Consider the following 20,182-nt stretch of genomic DNA (forward strand, 5'->3'; position numbering starts at 1 on the left):
ACGTCTGTTTAAACAGAAGACAGGAGTGGCAATGTGGGTCACCATCGCCCCTTCAGTAACCAACCTATTCATGGCCAAATTTGAAGAAACCTTCGTGTACGTTTCTGCATGGTTTACCAAGATGAAAATATGGATCAGATATATAGATGACATATTTTGCATCTGGACAGGTTCAGAAGACGAGTTGAAAGAAGTTTTAAATTATCTAAACAGTTGCCATCCTACGTTACTGTTCATGATGCAACAGGATCTTACCACAATGTTGTTTTTGGATGTACTAGTCATTAAAAGAGGAAGGAGATTAGACACGACAGTATTCCGTAAAGAAACAGACAAGAACACCTTCTTAGAATACAGCAGTTGCCATCCTCAAAGGCTTAAGGATAGCCTACCGTTCTCCCAATTCCTCCGCTACAGGCGTATTTGTTCAGACGAGATAGAATTTAAAGAAAAATCTAAAGAACTAAAGAAAAGACTGATGGACAGGGGTTATCCCAGAAATATAGTACACACAGCGTATAGAAGAGCTAAATTCAATCATCGCAACTACTTATTATCACCCAGACAAAAAGAAAAGGAGGAAGAAGATAACATCTTAACCTGTGTACTGCACCATATGAATGTGGCATCACGGATTTCTAAAATATTGAAACAAAATTGGCATATAATTCAAACTCTACCAATATTTGCAGACACTAATTTAAGAATGGTTTACAGCCGAGGAAAGAATCTAAAAGAGATTTTAACCCCAGCAGCATCTAAGAAAACTTCCGAAAACGGATTCCCAGATCTATGGACATAGAAGCTGTGGGGGAATGTAGCATGTGCGAGATAATGATTAACACGAAGAATTCATTGATCCCAGCACGAGCAAAACATTATTATCTTCGCCAAAAGACCTCCTGTGTGTCAGAATGGGTGGTATATGGCATAGTTTGCCCATGTAAGAAAATCTATGTAGGTCAAACATCACGGAAATTTACCATTAGACTGACGGAGCACAAGAGCACATTCACATCAAAAAAACTACTGCTCCTTTAGCAGCACATTGTGTAGAGCTGAACCACACTTTCACCTCTTTGAAATGTGTCATTCTACATCAACTGGAATGGGAAATGCAGGGCGGGACAGAAAGCATGTTCTCCTACAACAAGAACAGAGATGGATCTACCACCTCAATACATTACAACCAACGGGTTGAATACAAGAATAGAATGGAACCAGTTCTTCTAAATTCACTATTCTGATATTTCAGGTTTGACAGCACGAACATTTTTACGTCACGCCCAGCTGAGTATTTGGCATCCGGTAGATAGTGAGGAGCCTACAGCAGCGCATCTGACGTCTTTTATAGTATAAATACCATCGCCATTTTGTCTGACAAGTAAGGATAGAGAACAGAACATCCGAAGTAAGAAACGTTTTGACCACGAGGAAGAGGTATCCTAATAAAACGAGTGGTGTCATTCTGATATTTTTTTTACAGACATCACGTCGAGAATCAGTCGAGTAAATCCCACGGACCCTGATGCAGGAGGCGAAACTTGGGCCGAAGTCGGGCCTTGGACGGGGTTAAGAAGACTGAATGACTGTATGACTGCATAAAGTAGAGTAGAGGTCAACTCCAAAGAGGACAGGAGGACACACAGAAGTCACCACACTGCACAAGAGCTGCTATACGTACAGGACCTTATAAGGCACTACTCATTAGTGTTCTCTGTCTCCACCTGCTGGCGAATGATCACAAACCATTTGACTGCACTTAAGAGTTAAACGAGTTCTGTGTGCACCTATATTCTGACTACATAATTTATATTCATACCCCACCATATATTTGTGCAATCATACCCCTGCACATACAACCTATATCAGTTAAGCTTACATTTTAGAACAAAGACAACCTTGACAGAGAAAGCACAATGGATCATTTTACTGGGAAGTTGTTTTGGGTTGGGGATTAAACATTTTTTTTAACTTGGGGTCCTTTTACTAAGGTACGCTGAAAAATGGGTTGAGCTAGTGTAGGCGCGTGTTTTGGGCGCACACAGATCCATTTTTTAGCGCGCCTGTAGAAAAAGGCCTTTTTAAAATTTTTTGCTGAACACGGATGTGTGGCAAAATAAAAATTGGCGCACGTCCATTTCGGGTCCGAGACCTTACCGCCACCCACTGACTTAGCGGTAAGGTCTCACGTGGTAACCATGCAGTAATTGTCTACGCGCGCAGAACGATTCCCGCCTGGTTTCTGCAGCGTGCCAAATAAAAATTAATTTCCGGTGCGTGTAGCAGACACGAGTAAAAAACGAATTACCACCCGAACCATGCGGTAGCTGGGGCGGTAACTCAACTGACCACACGTTGGGCATGCATAGGCGCCTATGTGGCATATAAAAGGGTCCCTTTATTTGGGTACTACAATTGTACTTAACTTGTTTTGCATGTTAGTAATTAACACCAGCCCAAGAGCCATTGTAATGAACTTACCTTGTGGTTTCATCAATGGCAGAAGCTCTCTACAAACATCCCTGGTTGCAAAAAAGTTTGTTTTCACTGGTCAACTCTGCTTGGACATGGAACGGAGAGGTGTCAGCAACTTTTAGGTACAATGGAGGGGAGGGGAAGGAGAAGAGAAAAAAAAAAGGAATGAGTCAAAAGCCAGCCGAGTTAACTCGCCCTATTCTCTCTGCTACCATCCTTAGTGTCTCCGATCAGGGAGCAGCAGATCTTGAATCCACCTCTAAGTACATAAGTACATAAGTAATGCCATACTGGGAAAAGACCAAGGGTCCATCGAGCCCAGCATCTTGTCCACGACAGCAGCCAATACCTTCATTCAGGAAATGTTTCTGAAAGCAGTCCCAAGATCCAAAAAGAATCCCCCTTCCCATAAAAATATCAGACTGAGTGGTGAACAAGACTGAAGTACAGCTTCTGACCACAGAACTCTTCTCCCCCGTATCTTGCACCCCTGACATAGACTGCAGAAGTTTACTATCTATATTGCCACAAAGGCTGAACAAAAATGAGTCACCCTGACAACTTTTAGTTGCATCTAGCGAACACGGACTGACTCAGTGGAGAGATCTCCGTGTATGCTGCATCTGTGAACTGAATATTAAAACTATTTCTAAATGGAGGGGCAATAGAACAGAGACGACTCAGATCTACGCAGTATGAAAATACCTTCTTCTCCCAAAAGCACTAATCCCCTAACGTATACAAATGAACTAGTGTCTAAGCTTGACTGTGTCCCACTTTCACTGTCAAAAACAACAGGTACTGAGCGACTCTATACAAAAGGAGTCGTGATCAACGAGGGCTACTGTGAGGACGTGTTATTTCACTGTTAAGCCCAGTTATTAGTAACGAGATCTCATTGCGTAAATGGGACCTGTAACTAAAACAGCACAAGTTAGAGGGAAAACAACTGTCTTAACGGCAGCCCAAGTTGATAACTGCACCCTCAAGTTGAAGCTCTCCCTCACTTAGGACCCTGTTCACTAAGGCACGTTAGCATTTTTAACACGCCTACAATGAGCACACACGCTAACCGTGTAGGTGCCTATAGGGATATTGTAGGCGTGTACACTGTTAACCCCGCGTTAAAGACGCCAACGTGACTATAACACGGCTTAGTAAACGGGACCCTTATTTTACAAGGATATATTTGATTAATTTAATACAAATGGATTTATAGCCTGGTATACCCCACATAGTTCAACATGGAAAACAATTCTAGAAATCAGTAAAAAAAAAATGTAATTCAAATGTACAATTTATAATTTTTATGCTTTAAGTTGAAAATAAAAGCTAAGAGTGACATCTGTTTCTATATTAAACACAGAGCAAAACAAGATCAACTTGACACATACATCTAAATATCTATAGCAAGACCATAACAAAAGTTTTTGGAAGAATTACATTTTAATGTTTCACCTAAATGTAAAGGTCGGCCGGCTTCCTAAAGGAAAAGTCCATAGACCATTATTAAATTGACTTGGGGAAAAAAAATCTACTACTTATTTCTGGGATAAGCAGCATAAAATGTATTGAACTTTTTCGGGATCTTGCCAGGTATTTGTGACCTGGATTGGCCACTGTTGGAAACAGGATGGTGGCCTTGATAGACCTTTGGTGTGTCCCAGTGTGGCAATACTTACGTACTTATATGTACATTTTGGGGTTCTTTGGAAAAAAAGCTGGGTGGGTCCATTTTTTTCTGGACACTGTGTAGTTTATGCAGCAACAGAGAAGCTTTTTTATGCTTGAGACCCTTACGCACAAAGTCAGCAGAGGTATTTTGCAATATTGATCTTTAATGACATGCCCAGGCAAGACAGCGCGGCAGTAAATACATGCTTGCACAAAAATTATAAAATGCTCCCAGTGGCGTTCCTAGAGGGGCTGACACCCGGGGTGGATCGCCGATGTGCCCCGCCCCCCCGGGTGCAGCGCGATCCCCCCCCCCCGGAGAAAGGCCCCCCCACCCCAACGAAAGAACCCGCCCCCCCGGGTGCACACCGCTGGGGGGGGGGGGGGTGCCGCGAGCCGGTCAGCGTCGTTCGTTTCCATACTCCCTCTGCCCCGGAACAGGTTACTTTCTGTTCCGGGGCAGAGGGAGCATGGAAACGAACGACACTGACCGGCGCGTGGTACGCCCCCCAGCAGCGTACACCCGAGGCGGACAGCCCCCCCTTGGTACGCCACTGAATGCTCCTCATCAAAATAAAGACCTAAAAGTTGTCATAGCTTCTAAAAATATTTTTTCTGAACTGAATCGACATGGTTCGGAGCAGAATCCAAATATACACCTAAGATTTTTACAACAAAAGTCAAACAGGATGCAACTAACAGAGGGGTCCTTTTACTAAGGTGAGCTAACAGATTTAGCGCAAGCTAAACGAAAGGACTATAATGGGCGTCTTATTTAGCGCACACGTGACTTAGTAAAAGAACCCCAGAGCTAGTTTTGACAATGGCTTGGAATTGATATTTTGACTTAACCACAGTAGTTTGGTTTTACCCCATGTGCTATTCCAGAAGTGGGAACATAAGTACATAAGTAATGCCACACTGGGAAAAGACCAAGGGTCCATTGAGCCCAGCATCCTGTCCACAACAGCGGCCAATCCAGGCCAAGGGCACCTGGCAAGCTACCCAAACATACAAAACACTCTACACATGTTATTCCTGGAATTGTGGATTTTTCCCAAGTCCATTTAGTAGTGGTTTATGGACTTGTCCTTTAGGAAACCGTGTAACCTCTTTTTAAACTCTGCCAAGCTAACCGCCTTCACCACGTTCTCCGGCAATGAATTCCAGAGTTTAATTATGAGTTGGGTGAAGAAACATTTTCTCCGATTTGTTTTAAATTTACTACACTGTAGTTTCATCACATGCCCCTAGTCCTAGCATGGGCGTAGACTGGGGGCGGGGGGTGAGGGGGGCATTGCCCCCCCAAATGACGACTGGAATGGTGACTTTTACCCGAAGTCGCAGCAACGAATGGGCGGGCAGCGCTGCAGTAGAAAAAGCAGCAAGGAGGCAGGTTCGACTCCGTCCGTCACTTCCCTGCCCTCTCAGCGTCCCGCCCGCCCGAAAGGAAATGACATCAGAGGAAGGCGGGACGCTGAGAGGGCAGGGAAGTGACGGACGGAGTCGAACCTGCCTCATTGTTGCTTTTACTACCGTAGCGCTGCCCACCCGTTCGTCGCTGCGACTTCGGGGGTGGAATGGAAGTGAGCCAGCCTATCTCGTCCACTGTAAGTAAGGAAGACATTTGAAATCAGTTTCCACTCCCCCACGCAGCCATCGCCGTTCACTTATTTTCCTATGCTTGATTTCAGCCCATTTCTTTTTTAGCAGTTGCACATTCTGCATCGCTATATTAGATGTAAACTAAATATTAGCATGCACTTTTTGTGACTCAGCCCCTAGGTATTGCTGACAATTTGCAGTACTGTTTGGATCTGAAGCTTTTCAAGGATCATCTTCTTGTCTGGGGGGTCACAAAACCTGCAGAGAGTGTACTTTCTTTGTAAACCCAGCAGGGTAAAGGAAGTGCCAGATTTATACAAGGTGCATTCCAGACTTGAAACTATGACCTTGCAGTTGAGTTCTGAATGTAAGCACATTGTAATGTCTGACTAATAGGATCCGACAACCTCTCAGGCATGCCTAGGGAGTGGGTTGGCTGTGTTGTAACGGGACAGCCTAATCAGAATGAATGGATCCTGATTACATCTCTGGGAGCTTCAGTTACTTGGACCTCTACTGAGTTTCTAATTTTTCTTAGGCATCAGGAACTGCTGAACGTATGGTATGGGAAAGGGGGTGGGGAAATACTACTGGAGAGGAAGAGGGAGTGCTGGGTAAGGCGGAAAGAAGGAAGGGAGAAAGAGCTGGCTTGATATCTCATACATATTCATTATGGCTATTCCCCAAAAAAGCCAGCTCTTTTTCCCTTCCTTCCTTCTTCCATATTAGCGTATTCATTTGAATATATATATATATATATATATATATATATATATATATATATATATATATATATGCAAATGAATATGCTAATATGCTCCGCCCCATCCTTTGCCCCCCCCCCCCAAATGAAACAGTCAAACTACGCCCATGAGCCCTAGTATTTTTGGAAAGCGTGAACAGACGCTTCACATCCACCTGTTCCACTCCACTCAATATTTTACACACTTTTAAGGTAATCTGGGAATGCGTAAAGCAAGAGGCCACGATTGGGCCCAATTCTTTTTAAGAGGGTGAGGCTGGACACGGGAGCGATGCTTTTTACTTATTAACCCAGAAAGGGATGTGAGCCCCTCCAACATAGACTACACAGTCCCTTTAAGGTTAAGCCACCACCATGCAAACACGGGCTCTGGGGACCAGGACAAAAATAACTACACCTCACAGAGGTGCATTTTTTTTCCCAGGTTGTGAAGCCTTTTTGCCTGTTCTGTAAATGTAGGCGGCTGCCAATATGTGCTTTCCTATGCAGCTGCAGAAGAACATTCTGGGTCCCTAATCCAGAAAGGTGCCAATCAGATCTGAGTAGAGGGAGGTCTGTTCTGAGCAAGTGGCCCATTGCACAGTGATTTCCAAACCTGGTCATGAAGGCACCCTAGCTAGTCAGGTTTTCAGGATATCCACAATGAATATTCACGAGAGAGATTTGCATGCACTATCTCTCATGAATATGCACTAAGGATATCCTGAAAACTTGATTGCCTGGGGTGCATCCAGGACCATGCTTGGGAATCACTGCCACAGCATTTCAGCTTAAGCTTTTGGAGGGAAGTATAAAACTCTGAGCTCAAGGAGGACCCTTGTCGTTGTCCCCCCCCCCCCCACCCCCACCCCCTAGTAGGTCAGGTAAGGAGGAGATGTAAAGCTGTATTGAGTGGGTACCAGGAGCTACTGAGAAGGAAAAACAACACAGGGATTGCCTGGTGCACACCAAGAAGAGGCTTGTTCCCAAAAAGACTGAACTTATCAAGGATTTACACTCTGATCCACAGCTGTCCCTGAGATAAAAAGAGTGCCCTAAATGAGGACGGATAGGGTAATAAGGGAGACCTGATCCTCTGAAAGAAAGAGTAAGAGTGAAGCTGCTGCTGAGAGACAGCTCTTATCAGGGAAGGGACCTGAAAGCTGGAAGCAGTGAAGCTGGCAAGTACATATACTACTACTACTACTACTTAACATTTCTAGAGCGCTACTAGGGTTACGCAGCGCTGTACAATTTAACAAAGAGAGACAGTCCCTGCTCAAAGAGCTTACAATCTAATAGATAAGAGTGAAACAAATATAGGACAATCAAGTCATTGTGACATCACTGATGAGGTTGGCTCTTAGGCATTGGTGGAATGAGGCATTATGACATCACAATCTCAGCTCTGGTTAAATCACTGCTATATGTAATACTACTACTACTACTTAACATTTCTAGAGCGCTACTAGGGTTACGCAGCGCTGTACAATTTAACAAAGAGAGACAGTCCCTGCTCAAAGAGCTTACAATCTAATAGACAAGTGAACGGTCGGTCCGATAGGGGCAGTCAAATTGGGGCAGTCTGGATTCACCTTAATAAGACAGGAAACAGAATTCCCATGATTAGATTCTATTACAATTAAGTCTCCCAGTAACTTTCTTGCTTTGAAGTTATTGTACCTATCTATTAAAAGCCTGCCATTAGGGGACCCTTATTAATCTGTCTGCATCGAGAGACATTTTGAGAACCCCAGAGTGCATTTTGGCCAGAGACCTTAAATACATTCTTTGTACACTGGCTGCAGAGGTATCCCTGGGCCCCAATATTTGACAGGACTACTATATAATATTAATGAGCTCCTCTGCATGAATTTGCATCACAATAACTCACTATTGTTTGATTTAATGAAACCGTTATGCATAGTTGAAAAATATATATATATTTTTTGTGTGTGACATTTATATCCCACATGGTCCCAAACAACTTTGAGTTCAATGTGGCTTACAAGAAACAGTACAGGAAACAAAGAATAATGTATAAGAAAGTAATTTGTTGTAAGAATCCAATTTTACAATACAGTATCATAAACATACTGGGATAGCTATGGATTAGAATATCTATTATGAATGAGAAATTGTACATGAAGCAAAGAGAAAGTTAATGGTAAATAGAGTAATAACCAATTCAGGTAATAATTAATTGTTTCAGATATGGTTGTTCTTTGTGAGGGTTTGTTTTGTAGCATGATATAAGTTTAATTGTCAGTTATTAATTGTGCTGAATCAGATAAAAATATATATCAATATAAAAATACAGTTTTTAAAAGACTAATTGAAACTGCAACAGGGAAACTGATCTGAACTTCAAGCCCCTCTTTCCCCTCCCTTTTCCTGGGAACTTCTGATAGCAGGGCTAGTCAATTACAAATACTTAACAGAGACAAAAGGTACTGACTTCACAGAGATAAAACTTCCTTCTCCTCCACCTAACAAGGACTGATAACAAAAGCATGACTAGGTGGATACTTGAAGGCTCATCAAGACTTCTTCAGAACTGCAGACAGAGGGTCTGGAGAAGCCATTGCAGACAAAGGCTTCTGAGGAAATCATAAACAAAACATTTGCCTGTCATCAGATGTATACCTGCCCTCTCCCATCAGCTATCAGACAAGAAGACGCCAGGACATCTGCAGAAAGGAAAGACTTATAATGTGATCATGTGAACAGACTACATTAACCATAATGCCTTGCAAATTACCAGGAAGCAAGTGCTGAGGTTCATGTGGTCATATCCTCCTGCAACTTGCAATGTATAAAAGACAGAAGCTGTTCCAGACACAGAGCTCTTCTTCTTGGGATCTGCTGCTCTGGGGACCTACAGCTCTACCCTTCTCTCCTGTGACCATGTGCTCATCACTCAGCTTTGTAACAAAGACTTTTCTGTAAGTTAATAATTCATATTTAAACCTGCTACCTTACTTTAAGCACAGGTTCTCTGTAAGACTCCTACCTCTCGCTTGCAATATTATTTACATGATTAAACAAACCTTTTCTGAAGCTAAATAGATTGTCTTTTGTGTCCTGGGTACATGCCTTTAAATCTTGCAGCGCAGGATACTGCATTTCAATAGAGACAATATTTAATTCATTGCAATTGTGGATCGTGTTGCCTTAAAGGGCAACTGGTGGAGAATTATTCAATATATATCTCAAAACTTATAAATATTAGCTAGTGCTCAGGGAGCAATTCCCCCAAGATAAATTAATTCTTATTACAGTTTGAATAGGAACGATTTGAGGAAGTTTACTACAATACTGCGCCCCCACCCCCCATGAATTTTTTTGTGTGTGAAAATAAGAGGCTTAGCACTTCAGGCACAGCTCCTTGTGACCCTGGGCAAGACACTTAACCCTCCACTGCCCCAGGTACAAATAAGTACCTGTATATGTAAGCCGCATTGAGCCTGCCATGAGTGGGAAAGCGCAGGGTACAAATGTAACTTAAAAAAAAAAAAATCAAAACACTAGAAGTTGTGCTGTTTTCACATAGAAAACCTTGTTTGTGAAAAATATTTTGTACTTTAGAACCTTGGACTTACAGTCAGGTTAATCCCAAGAATAGAAATGGGGTGGGGGGGGGCAAGTGAAGAGTTTACACCAGGGGTTCTCAACCCAATCCTCAGGGCACACCCAGCCAGTAAGGTTTTCAGGATATCCACAATGAATTTGCACGAGAGAGATTTGCACACGGAGGAAGTGGTGCATGCTAATATGGGTGGGCAACAACTTTTAATCAAAATTAATTGTGATATTAAAAAATGTTAATCACACGATTAATTGTATCTGTGGGCTAGATAGCCTGGTACTAGTAATTCTCACTGTATGGAAATTTTTTTTTAACCATGCTAAATATAATGAAAACTTGCATACACACTTTTTTCTCACAGAACATTGCTCCCCTCCCCTCCGTACAGGTACCCATCTTTATCCTCTCAAGCTGCATCCTTCCCCTGTATATACACCCAAAAGTGTCTCCCCTTCTGCTGCTAAAGCTGTTACCCCTGACACACAGACACCCATTTCTCTCCTTTCCTCTTGCTGACCAACCCCCCAACATACAGGTGAAGCATCTCTTCTCCTCCCCCCCCCCCCTTCCCCACCAGATTTATTTTAACATTTATCTGGCTCTTCATAGGGTCTCCTGCAGCAATTCCCACACGCTACTTGCAAATGACGCCGATGCCTTCCCTCTTCTATATTATGCCAAGATGAAATAGGATAGGCAGGGCAGAGAAAGCAATGCTGGACAACGTAGGGGAATTAAAAATTTTGATCAGGATTAAAAAAAAAAAAAAGTAACACTAGTTAAAATTTAGTTGAATTAGTAATGCACTAAGTGCCCCCTTTACTAAGCTGCATAAGCATCTGCACGCGCCCAAATGGACTTACCGCCCGACTACTGCATGGCTCTTGCAGTAAGTTCATTTTTGGCACATGTCCAATACGTACATCTGAAAAAAATATATATATTTTTTTCCGGACACGCGTAGGTCATTACCACCAAACTTCTTTATCGCTAGGTCTATGGCTGGCAGTAGGGTCTCAGACCCACAATGGATGTGTGGTAATTTTGATTTTGCCACACATCCATTTTCAGGGAGAAAAAATAAAAACATTTTTTTGTAGGTGCGCTGAAAAATAATTCTGTGCACCCCCAAAACCCGTGCCTACACTACTGCAGGCCACTTTTTACCACAGCTTAGTAAAAGGACCCCCAATGCCTATTCATTGCGCACATCCTGAAAACATGACTGGCTAGGTGTGCCCCGAGGACTAGCCTAGAACCCCCATCCTTCACTGAATCGCATAGCAAATAATTACAGTGTAACAAGTTTCTGTTACCTTTGAAAGCAATTCCTGCATTGTTGATCAGCACATCGATCCCACCATACTTCTGCTGAAGGAAATCCCGGAGAACCCGGATGCTCTGCAGGTCATCGATATCCAGTTGGTGGAAGAGTGGTTTCAAGCCCTCTCCTTGCAGCTGTTTGACTGCCGCTTCTCCTCGTGCCTGATCCCGGGCTGTCAGATAGACGTCCCCGGTAAACTGCTTACATAGAGCCCGCACAACTGCAAACCCGATGCCTTTATTAGCCCCCGTTACCACTGCTACTCGGCGGCTGGCCATCTTCAGGCTGAATTGAGAGCTAACAAAGCAAGCAGAGACAAAGAACATAACGGCACATATGGACCAGAAAGTCCATCTCACTGGCCCAATATACATTTCTACAGCAATGCTATAGACCTAGTTATCTATGGCTCTCTTCTCACTTCTCAGAGGATCCCAAATTCTTGAATTCTATTATTATGCACATCTCAACCACCTTATGAGGGAGACCATTCCATGTATTCACCAACCCTACCATGAAGGAATACTTCATCACACTGCTCCTGTGTACACCCTTTATTAGTCTCACAGTATAAACTCTTCAGGGCCAGATTTATTTCCTAAATGCTCACGAGCAATGGGTGGGGGCACTTGGAGAGAGAAGCTCCGTGCTCCTTCCCCTCCTCCCCACCAACACGCTCATTTTTGCTGGGTCCCAGAGCAGAAGCAAATAAATTGTAAAGATCCAGCAGGAGGCTTGCAAGGCAGGGGCGTAGCTATGGGTGGGCCCAGACCCACCCAGGCAGTCGAAAGCTCTCCAATCCTCCTCCTCCACAGTCCTACCTGACTACTGTATTGTGCACAATTTTTTTTTTTTTTTTTTAGTGCGGGCCGGGTCCCCTGATCTGGAAGTTGTTGTAGGCAGGCCATTGTAGCGGTTGCACTGCAGCTGCAAGCTGGCACCGCTACTCGGAGTCCAGTCCATTGTTCAATGTCTTACTCGCTCCCCATCCGGTTCTGTGCTGTTTTGCCTTGCTCTATCTCCCTCACCCCCAGTGCGCACCACAGCGCTGCAGTTGAGCAGCATAGGGAAACCTGATGTGCTGGCTGTCGTCAGTATTGCTGTCGGTACTCCCCCCGCGGCCCCACAAACAGCACACACGACATGAAGCGGAGCACACAGCACAATGAGTGCTGAGATCTCTGCACCACTGAAGACCAGCTGCACAGGTTAAAATATATATTTTTTTTAATTTTAGTGTGTACAGTGAAGTTAGTGTAATGCTGGCTGGTGGTGCCAGTAGGCTTCTGAGTGGGGGGTGGGCTCATCACTGCCCAGAGCAAAAAAAAAGGTATATTTAATCATTCAATACACTTTTTTTCCCCCCTAGGTAGTGAAGAGCCGACCACCACCCAGAAACCCACCACCAATATTTTATTATACCCAGGTTAAAATTTAAAAGAGGCTGTACTGTATTTTTCATGGTGCCTTGTTGGGTTTCTGGGGGGGAGGTGGGCTCTGCAGTACCCAGAACATTAAAAAGTCTTATATTTAAATGCTGGTGTCCTTCAGGGTGGGGTTAGGACCGGGCTAACACTAGGCTACAAGGAAGGGTGGGGGTAGGGTAGGGCTGATGCCTAGCTATGGGATGGATTGGTGGAAAAGGAAGGGAAAATACCTGGCTATGGGGGTGGATGGGGGGGATAAGGTAGAAAAGGGAAGAGCTGATGCTGGGCTACAGAGATAGATGGGGTGTAGGGAAGGAAATGAAGGGCTGATGCTGGACTACAGGGATGGATGGCGGGGCGGGGCGGGTAGGGAAGGGCTGATGTCAATTTCTAATTTTTGGTTCTTTATTCTGTAATTCATGAAGGTTGGTCTGTGTTCTGCATGTGACTGAGTATGCTGGTATGTGGTTTGTGTGTGGATCTATGAGTCTGACTTGTCTGACTTTTCCAAAGGGATGTGTACTGCTGTTGTGTATATTCACTGCTGCCTTTGTAAAGGTATTGTTATTGGAACTGGTGTTAACGTTTGCAAACTTTGAAGTATATATGTCATTGTTGTAATTATATTGCAGAATCTTGTCATGTGCGTTGAGATGTTTGCCATTATAGTAGACTTAAGTCCGGTCAAGTTTGATATGGCATAATGTAACTACATTTTAAAATATTGGGTTTTTTCCCCATTAAGTATGTATGTGGTTTATGCTGATGCAGAAGGTGGACAATGGACACTCCAGCACAGGAACTGGTGCTTAAAAGTTGCTTTATTAAGTGCTAGTACACGGTCCGTGGTTTGACACAATGATATTCTAAAATCCTAACATCGATCATTACACATAAAACAACAAATCTTCAATTGTTACATATATCAAATACAAAGCATATTTAAACAAAGTTTTTTTATATATATATATGTACTTCACAAAAAGAACCACATGTGAACAAAAATAAAAATAAAGGTAAAATGAAATATTTATATGGAGATGACTGTACTATAAAAGGCCCATCATTAAGCATATGTGAATAATCATTGAAGTCCCAGAAAGCCATACCACAAATTTAGACATAAGAAAGACGAATCAGCCACAAATGTAACCATAGGAAAAAAGAAACAGTAACAGAGTGGAGGAGTGGCCTAGTGGTTAGGGTGGTGGACTTTGGTCCTGGGGAACTGAGTTTGATTCCTGGCACAGGCAGCTCCTTGTGACTCTGGGCAAGTCACTTAACCCTCCATTGCCCGCCACATTGAGCCTGCCATGAGTGGGGTACAAACGTAATAAATTAAGTCAGTATGTATACCAATATTGCTATGTAAACTACTACTACTATTTAACATTTCTAAAGCGCTACCAGGGTTGCGCAGCGCTGAACAATTAACAAAGAAGGACAGTCCCTCCTCAAAGGAGCTTACAATCTAAACGACAAAAAGTGCAGTGAATCAAGATTGAGGCAGTCTAGATTTCCTGAATAGAGGTACAATGATTAGGTGCCAAAAGCAACATTTTAACAAGGTGACTGACCTTTCTATAGTTATTTCTTTATGAATAGTGCTCTATATTTTTAGTATATATTTTTTACACTTTTATTTTTAGAACGGAGCTTCTTGGACAGTTTTATCTATATCCGTTCAGTAAGGTTTGCTAGTTTGTTTCACTCTCTGCGGTGGAATCCATCTAATTAGTCTTGGAATTTTACATATTGATTCTACCTTTTTATGTATCTATTTCTGATACCGCTTACCCAGTATGTCAGTTTGCTTCTTCCTATCATCTTCTCTTTTTCGCAACTGATTACTTTTTTCAAGCTTTCATGCATTTTCTTTTATTCGGAACAGATGTATCCTCACATGGTCTTTCCTTATTGGTATACGTACTGACTTAAGACATAAGCATCGCCACACTGGGACGGACCAGAGGTCCATCTAGCCCAGCACCCTGTCTCCGACAGTGGCCAATCCAGGTCACAATCACCTGACAAGATCCACGGAGCAAAGCATTTTGTACTGCTTGTCCCAGGAATAGTGGATTTTTCCCTACGTCCATTTAATAACATTCTATGGCCTTTTCCTTCAGGAAGCCGTCCAAACCTTTCTTAAACTCTGCTAAGCTAACTGCCTTAACCACATTCTCCGGCCACCGATTCCAGAGTCGAAATACGCACTGAGTAAAGAAAAATTTTCTCTTGTTTGTTTTAAACTTACTGCACTCCAGCTTCATCGCATGCCCCCTTGTCCTAGTATTTTTGGACAGCGTAAACAGACGCTCCATATCTATCTTTTCCACTCCACTCATTATTAATGTCTGTTATTGTTTCTTTTTTCCTATGGCTAATTCATCTTCTTTCTTATGTCTACATTTGTGATATGACTTCCTTTCACCTTTATTATTATTATTCTATATTTTACATGTGGCTCTTTTTGTGAAGTACATATATATATAAAAAAACTTTTGTTTAAATATGCTTTGTATTTGATATATGTAACAAGGAAAGGTTTGTTGTTTTATAAGTAATGATCAATGTTGTGTTTTTATATGTTCTTAGAATATCATTGTGACCCCTGAGGCAGACGTTTTATTACGCCGAAACACGGACCATGTCGGGTCCAGCTGTACTATCATTACAGTTCAGTCCCTAGTTATAAGTCGTCTCGATTACTGCAACAGTATCTACGGGGGATGCACATCCATGTTACTAAAAAAAAAACTGCAAACCGCTCAGAACACGGCAGCTCGACTCATCTTCGGTAAATCGAGATTTGAAAGTTCAAGCCCGCTACGTGAGAGGTTGCACTGGCTTCCTGTGAAGGACCGTATCGTTTTCAAGATCTGCGCATTGGTGCACAAAATCATCTATGGAGATGCTCCTGCTTACATGGACGCTCTCATTAACTTGCCACCCAGGAACTCCTGCAAGTCAGCTCGCTCGTATCTCAATTTCCACTATCCAGTTTTCAGTGGCCTAAAGTATAAGACTGTCCTGCTTATAATCGAACGAGAAAAACGCCCAAGTTCCGACCTAAATCGGGAGATGGACGTTTATCTCACAAAAACGAATAAAGCGGTATAATCGAAAGCCGATTTTTGGACGTTTTCAACTGCACTCCGTCGTGGATGCGGACAAAGTTTATGGGGGCGTGTCAGAGGTGTGGCGAAGGCGGAACTGGGGCGTGGTTATCTGCCGAACAAAGATGGGCGCATTTCACTGATAATGGGAAAAAAGTATGCGTTTGTAGCTAGAATTTAGGGCACTTTTCCTGGACCCTGTTTTTTCACAAATAAGGCCCCAAAAAGTGCCCTAAATGACCAGATTACCACCAGAGGGAATCGGGGATGACCTCCTCTGACTCCCCCAGTGGTCACTAACCCCCTCCCACCACAAAAAATGATGGTTTCACAACTTTTTATTTTCACCCTCAAATGTCATACCCAGCTCCCTGGCAGCAGTATGCCGGTCACTGGAGGAGTTGTTAGGGGGTGCAGTGGACTTCAGGCAGGTGGACCCAGGCCCATCCCCCCTACCTGTTACAATTGTGCTGCTTAATGCTTATTGTTGGAATGTAATTGTATTTTACATGCATTGCCTGTCACCTATTATTTCTCTGTGATTACTCTGTGACCTCTGATGTGAATTACTTAGAGAGGTCACACAGCTATGCAACTTCCTGTGGGGGATAGATGCAGCAGATGCAGCACATGGAGCACATGGAGCTCATGATCTCTCCTAACCTGAGAGGATCTATGGTGGTGTGAGCATCCATTACCATCTAAGCACATGGAAGGAGCTGATAATACAAATGTATAGTAATATGTATATATAAGCCTGTCTGATTATAATCTAACTACAAACTGTGAGTAAACAGATGTTTTGTTACTTCAACTTTAAAGTGACTCAGCAGTGAATTATTCAGGGGTGAATGAGAGAGAGATGAAGAAAGAAATTAACATTTCTAAAGCTGAAGCTGTGTGTACTAAAATCTGCTAATTATTTACTACAAATAATCCAACAAAAGGGTTATGGGCCCAGGGTCCAGGAATTGAAAAAGAAGAGAAATATTACCAGGCAGAAAAAAAGGCCACATTTTTCTCTTAAGTTTTAAAGGAAAGATTCAGTCTGTCTCTCTCTCCCCCCACACAGCAGACAGAAGGCTAAGAAAATGGCTGAGGGAAGAAATTCACCATTGTTCTATTCTCTCAAGGTGCCTAAATTAACTGAGTTTAATTATCAGCAGTGGGAACTAAGATTCATATGTCTCCTTCGAGCAAAAGGATTATATATATGCTTAGATCAAGACAGAACAGCTGAAAATATGGCTGAATGGGACAATGCAAACTATTATGTGAAGTGCATGCTTTTGGAAGCTCTCTCAGAGAAACAAGCCATATTAGTGGAGGGAAAAGATACACCAAAGGACATTTTATATAAACTGAGAACTATGTATGCAACTACATATGCAAAGCAGCAACCAATTTGGTTGGCAGAGTTGAATGAAACCAAATTAAGGGATAAAAGTAAATGTAATGATCACATTATGTATCTTATGTCTTCATTTCAAAAGCTAGAACTTTCTGGAATTCCCATGTGTGATGCATTGAAAAGAGCATTTCTTTTTACCTCACTATCAAAGAAGTTTGATGTTTTTAGGTCTGTAAATGAGGCCATTGAAGGGCAATCTTTTGAACAGGCAACATCAAAACTAAGGCAGGAATGCATAATAAATGATTCTGAGGAGATCTGTTCTCAAAGTCAGTCAGAGAGAAATGAAACAAATTTCTTGGCAAAGAACAGAGGAAGGCGGAGCTATGGGAAAACTCCACCCAAGGGCAAGCTGATTTGCTACTCATGTGGAAAGGAGGGACATGTATCTAAATGGTGTAAGGAAACACAAAACACTCCCTCTAGCTCACCTAAGCCAATGGAACTAAAGAATTTTCAAACCAGGAAATGTATGAAGGACAAAGATAAACACAAGGGCTTTCTAATGGCAGAAAAATCTTTGACTATGGTAAATAATAATTCAAATGAAAGTACTTGGATTTTGGATTCAGGGAGCACATGCCATTTAACCAATTGTAAGAATTTCTTTCAGGAAATGTGTCCAGAGGAAGGTATTCTTAAAACTGCAAACGCAGGGACTGCTAAGATCCAAGCAAAAGGTATTGGATTCTTAAAATGCAAAGTGTCTAATGAAGTTAAAGAAATTCCTGTAAGTGATGTCTTGTATATTCCCCAAGCAGTTTGCAATATGCTTAGTGTATCTACATTAGATAAGAAGGGATTTGCGATTCATTTTGAAAACAGTAAGTGCACAATCTCTAAAAATGATGAAGTGTATGCTGAAGCTTTTATGCATAATGATGTTTATAAACTCAGCATTTCAGGTGAAGCCTCACATATGGCGCAAGTAAGGAAGAATGATGGTAAATGTAGTCTGGAAATCTGGCACCGCCGCCTGGGACATCGTGATTCTAAGGTGATCCAGGATCTTTACAGTAAGCAACTAGCCACCGGCATTCAGATAAGTGCAGATGCTGGTAAAATGGAGAAATGCATAGACTGTGTTACTCAAAAAGGTGTGAGACCCTCATTTCCTGCATACACAGGGAATAGGAGTAATAAAGTGCTGGACTTAATACACAGTGACTTATGTGGACCGTTTAATATCCCATCATTGGGAAATAACAGATTTGTGCTAATATTCTTGGATGATTTCTCTAGATATTGTGTGGCCTATTTGCTGAAAGAGAAAAGTCAAGTCACAGACATGCTGAAGAAATACGTAGCCATGGTGAGCAATAAATTTGAAAGAAAACCAAAGGTTCTTCAGACCGACAATGGTGGTGAGTTCATTTCACAAAGCATGCGCACATTTCTAGAACAAGAAGGCATTCAACATATCACAACAGTAGCTTATACACCAGAGCAAAATTCTGTTGCAGAGAGAAAATTTAGGTCACTTGTGGAAATGACCAGATGTATGCTGTCAGATAGCAATCTCCCTAAAAGACTATGGGGGGAAGCCATTCTCACAGCAGTGTACCTACAAAACAGAATGCCAACTAAAGGCGCTGAGCGCACACCACATGAGACATGGCATGGTAGGAAGCCAAACCTGTCACACATAAGAACATTTGGAAGTACAGCATATGCTCATGTACCAAAGCAAAGAAGGCATAAGCTGGATTCCACAACAGAAAGGGGCATTTTAGTTGGCTATGCTCCAGGACACAAAGGATATAGAATTTTGAATCTGAAAACTGGCATTGTTGGCATAAGACATGTTACATATTTTGATGAAAACAAAAGGGTTGATAAAGGCTGGATTATCCCAGATGAGCCTTATCATCCAGAATATGAAACTAGAACCATAATAGACATGCCAGTGTATATAAATGCCATACCAAGGCAGATGTCTGAAAGCAACTCATCTGTATCTAACGAGGAACAGGCAGAGGAAACAGACACAGAAAGGATCATTGAAGAAGACAGTACAGTTGGAGAAGGGGAATCAATTGGAGAAGAACTCTCAGATTTAGAGGATGCGGAAAGGTCAGACCAACCTGTTGTCAGACGCTCATCCAGGGAAAACAAAGGTGTTCCACCCCCAAGACTGTCTTACCTAACAAAGTCAGCAGAAGCTCAAGAGCCCTTAACATGGGATGAGATTGAGAAAATGCCAGCAGAAGAAGCTGCTGAATGGCGTAAAGCTGCACAAGAAGAAATTGATGCATTGGATAAAAATAATACTTGGATTCTTACAAAATTACCTCCTGGCAAGAAAGCTATAGGATGCAAATGGGTATTCAAGTTAAAAAGGAATGCACAAGGAAAAGTGGAAAGGTATAAAGCAAGATTAGTCGCAAAGGGATATCTTCAAAAATATGGAGAAGATTTTGATGAAGTGTTTGCACCTGTAGTGAAACACACGACAATCAGAACACTTCTGAGCATTGCAGTCTCAAAAGGCATGCAAGTCAACCACATTGATGTGAAAACAGCATTTCTTCATGGAGATATAACTGAAGACTTGTACATGGAACAGCCAACAGGTTTCATAAATACAAAACAAAGACAGCTAGTGTGTAAATTAAACAAAGGTCTTTATGGATTAAAGCAAAGTGCAAAATGTTGGAATGATAAATTGCATGAAATATTGACAAATTTAGGATTTAAGCAAGGTGAAGCAGATAAATGTTTGTACACTAGGTGCACAAATGGACAATATGCATACATTTTAGCTTTTGTTGATGATCTGCTCATTGCAAGCAAAAGTGAGCAAGAGTACAAGG

At 42.2% G+C, this 20,182-nt stretch overlaps 1 pseudogene; it reads right to left on the reverse strand.

The window, feature by feature from the left end:
- Positions 1-20,182, reverse strand: part of LOC115469486 — a 41,311-nt pseudogene that overhangs the window by 8,742 nt on the left and 12,387 nt on the right.

The sequence above is a fragment of the Microcaecilia unicolor genome, chromosome 4 (genome assembly GCF_901765095.1).
Source record: "Microcaecilia unicolor chromosome 4, aMicUni1.1, whole genome shotgun sequence".
Taxonomy (NCBI): domain Eukaryota; kingdom Metazoa; phylum Chordata; class Amphibia; order Gymnophiona; family Siphonopidae; genus Microcaecilia; species Microcaecilia unicolor.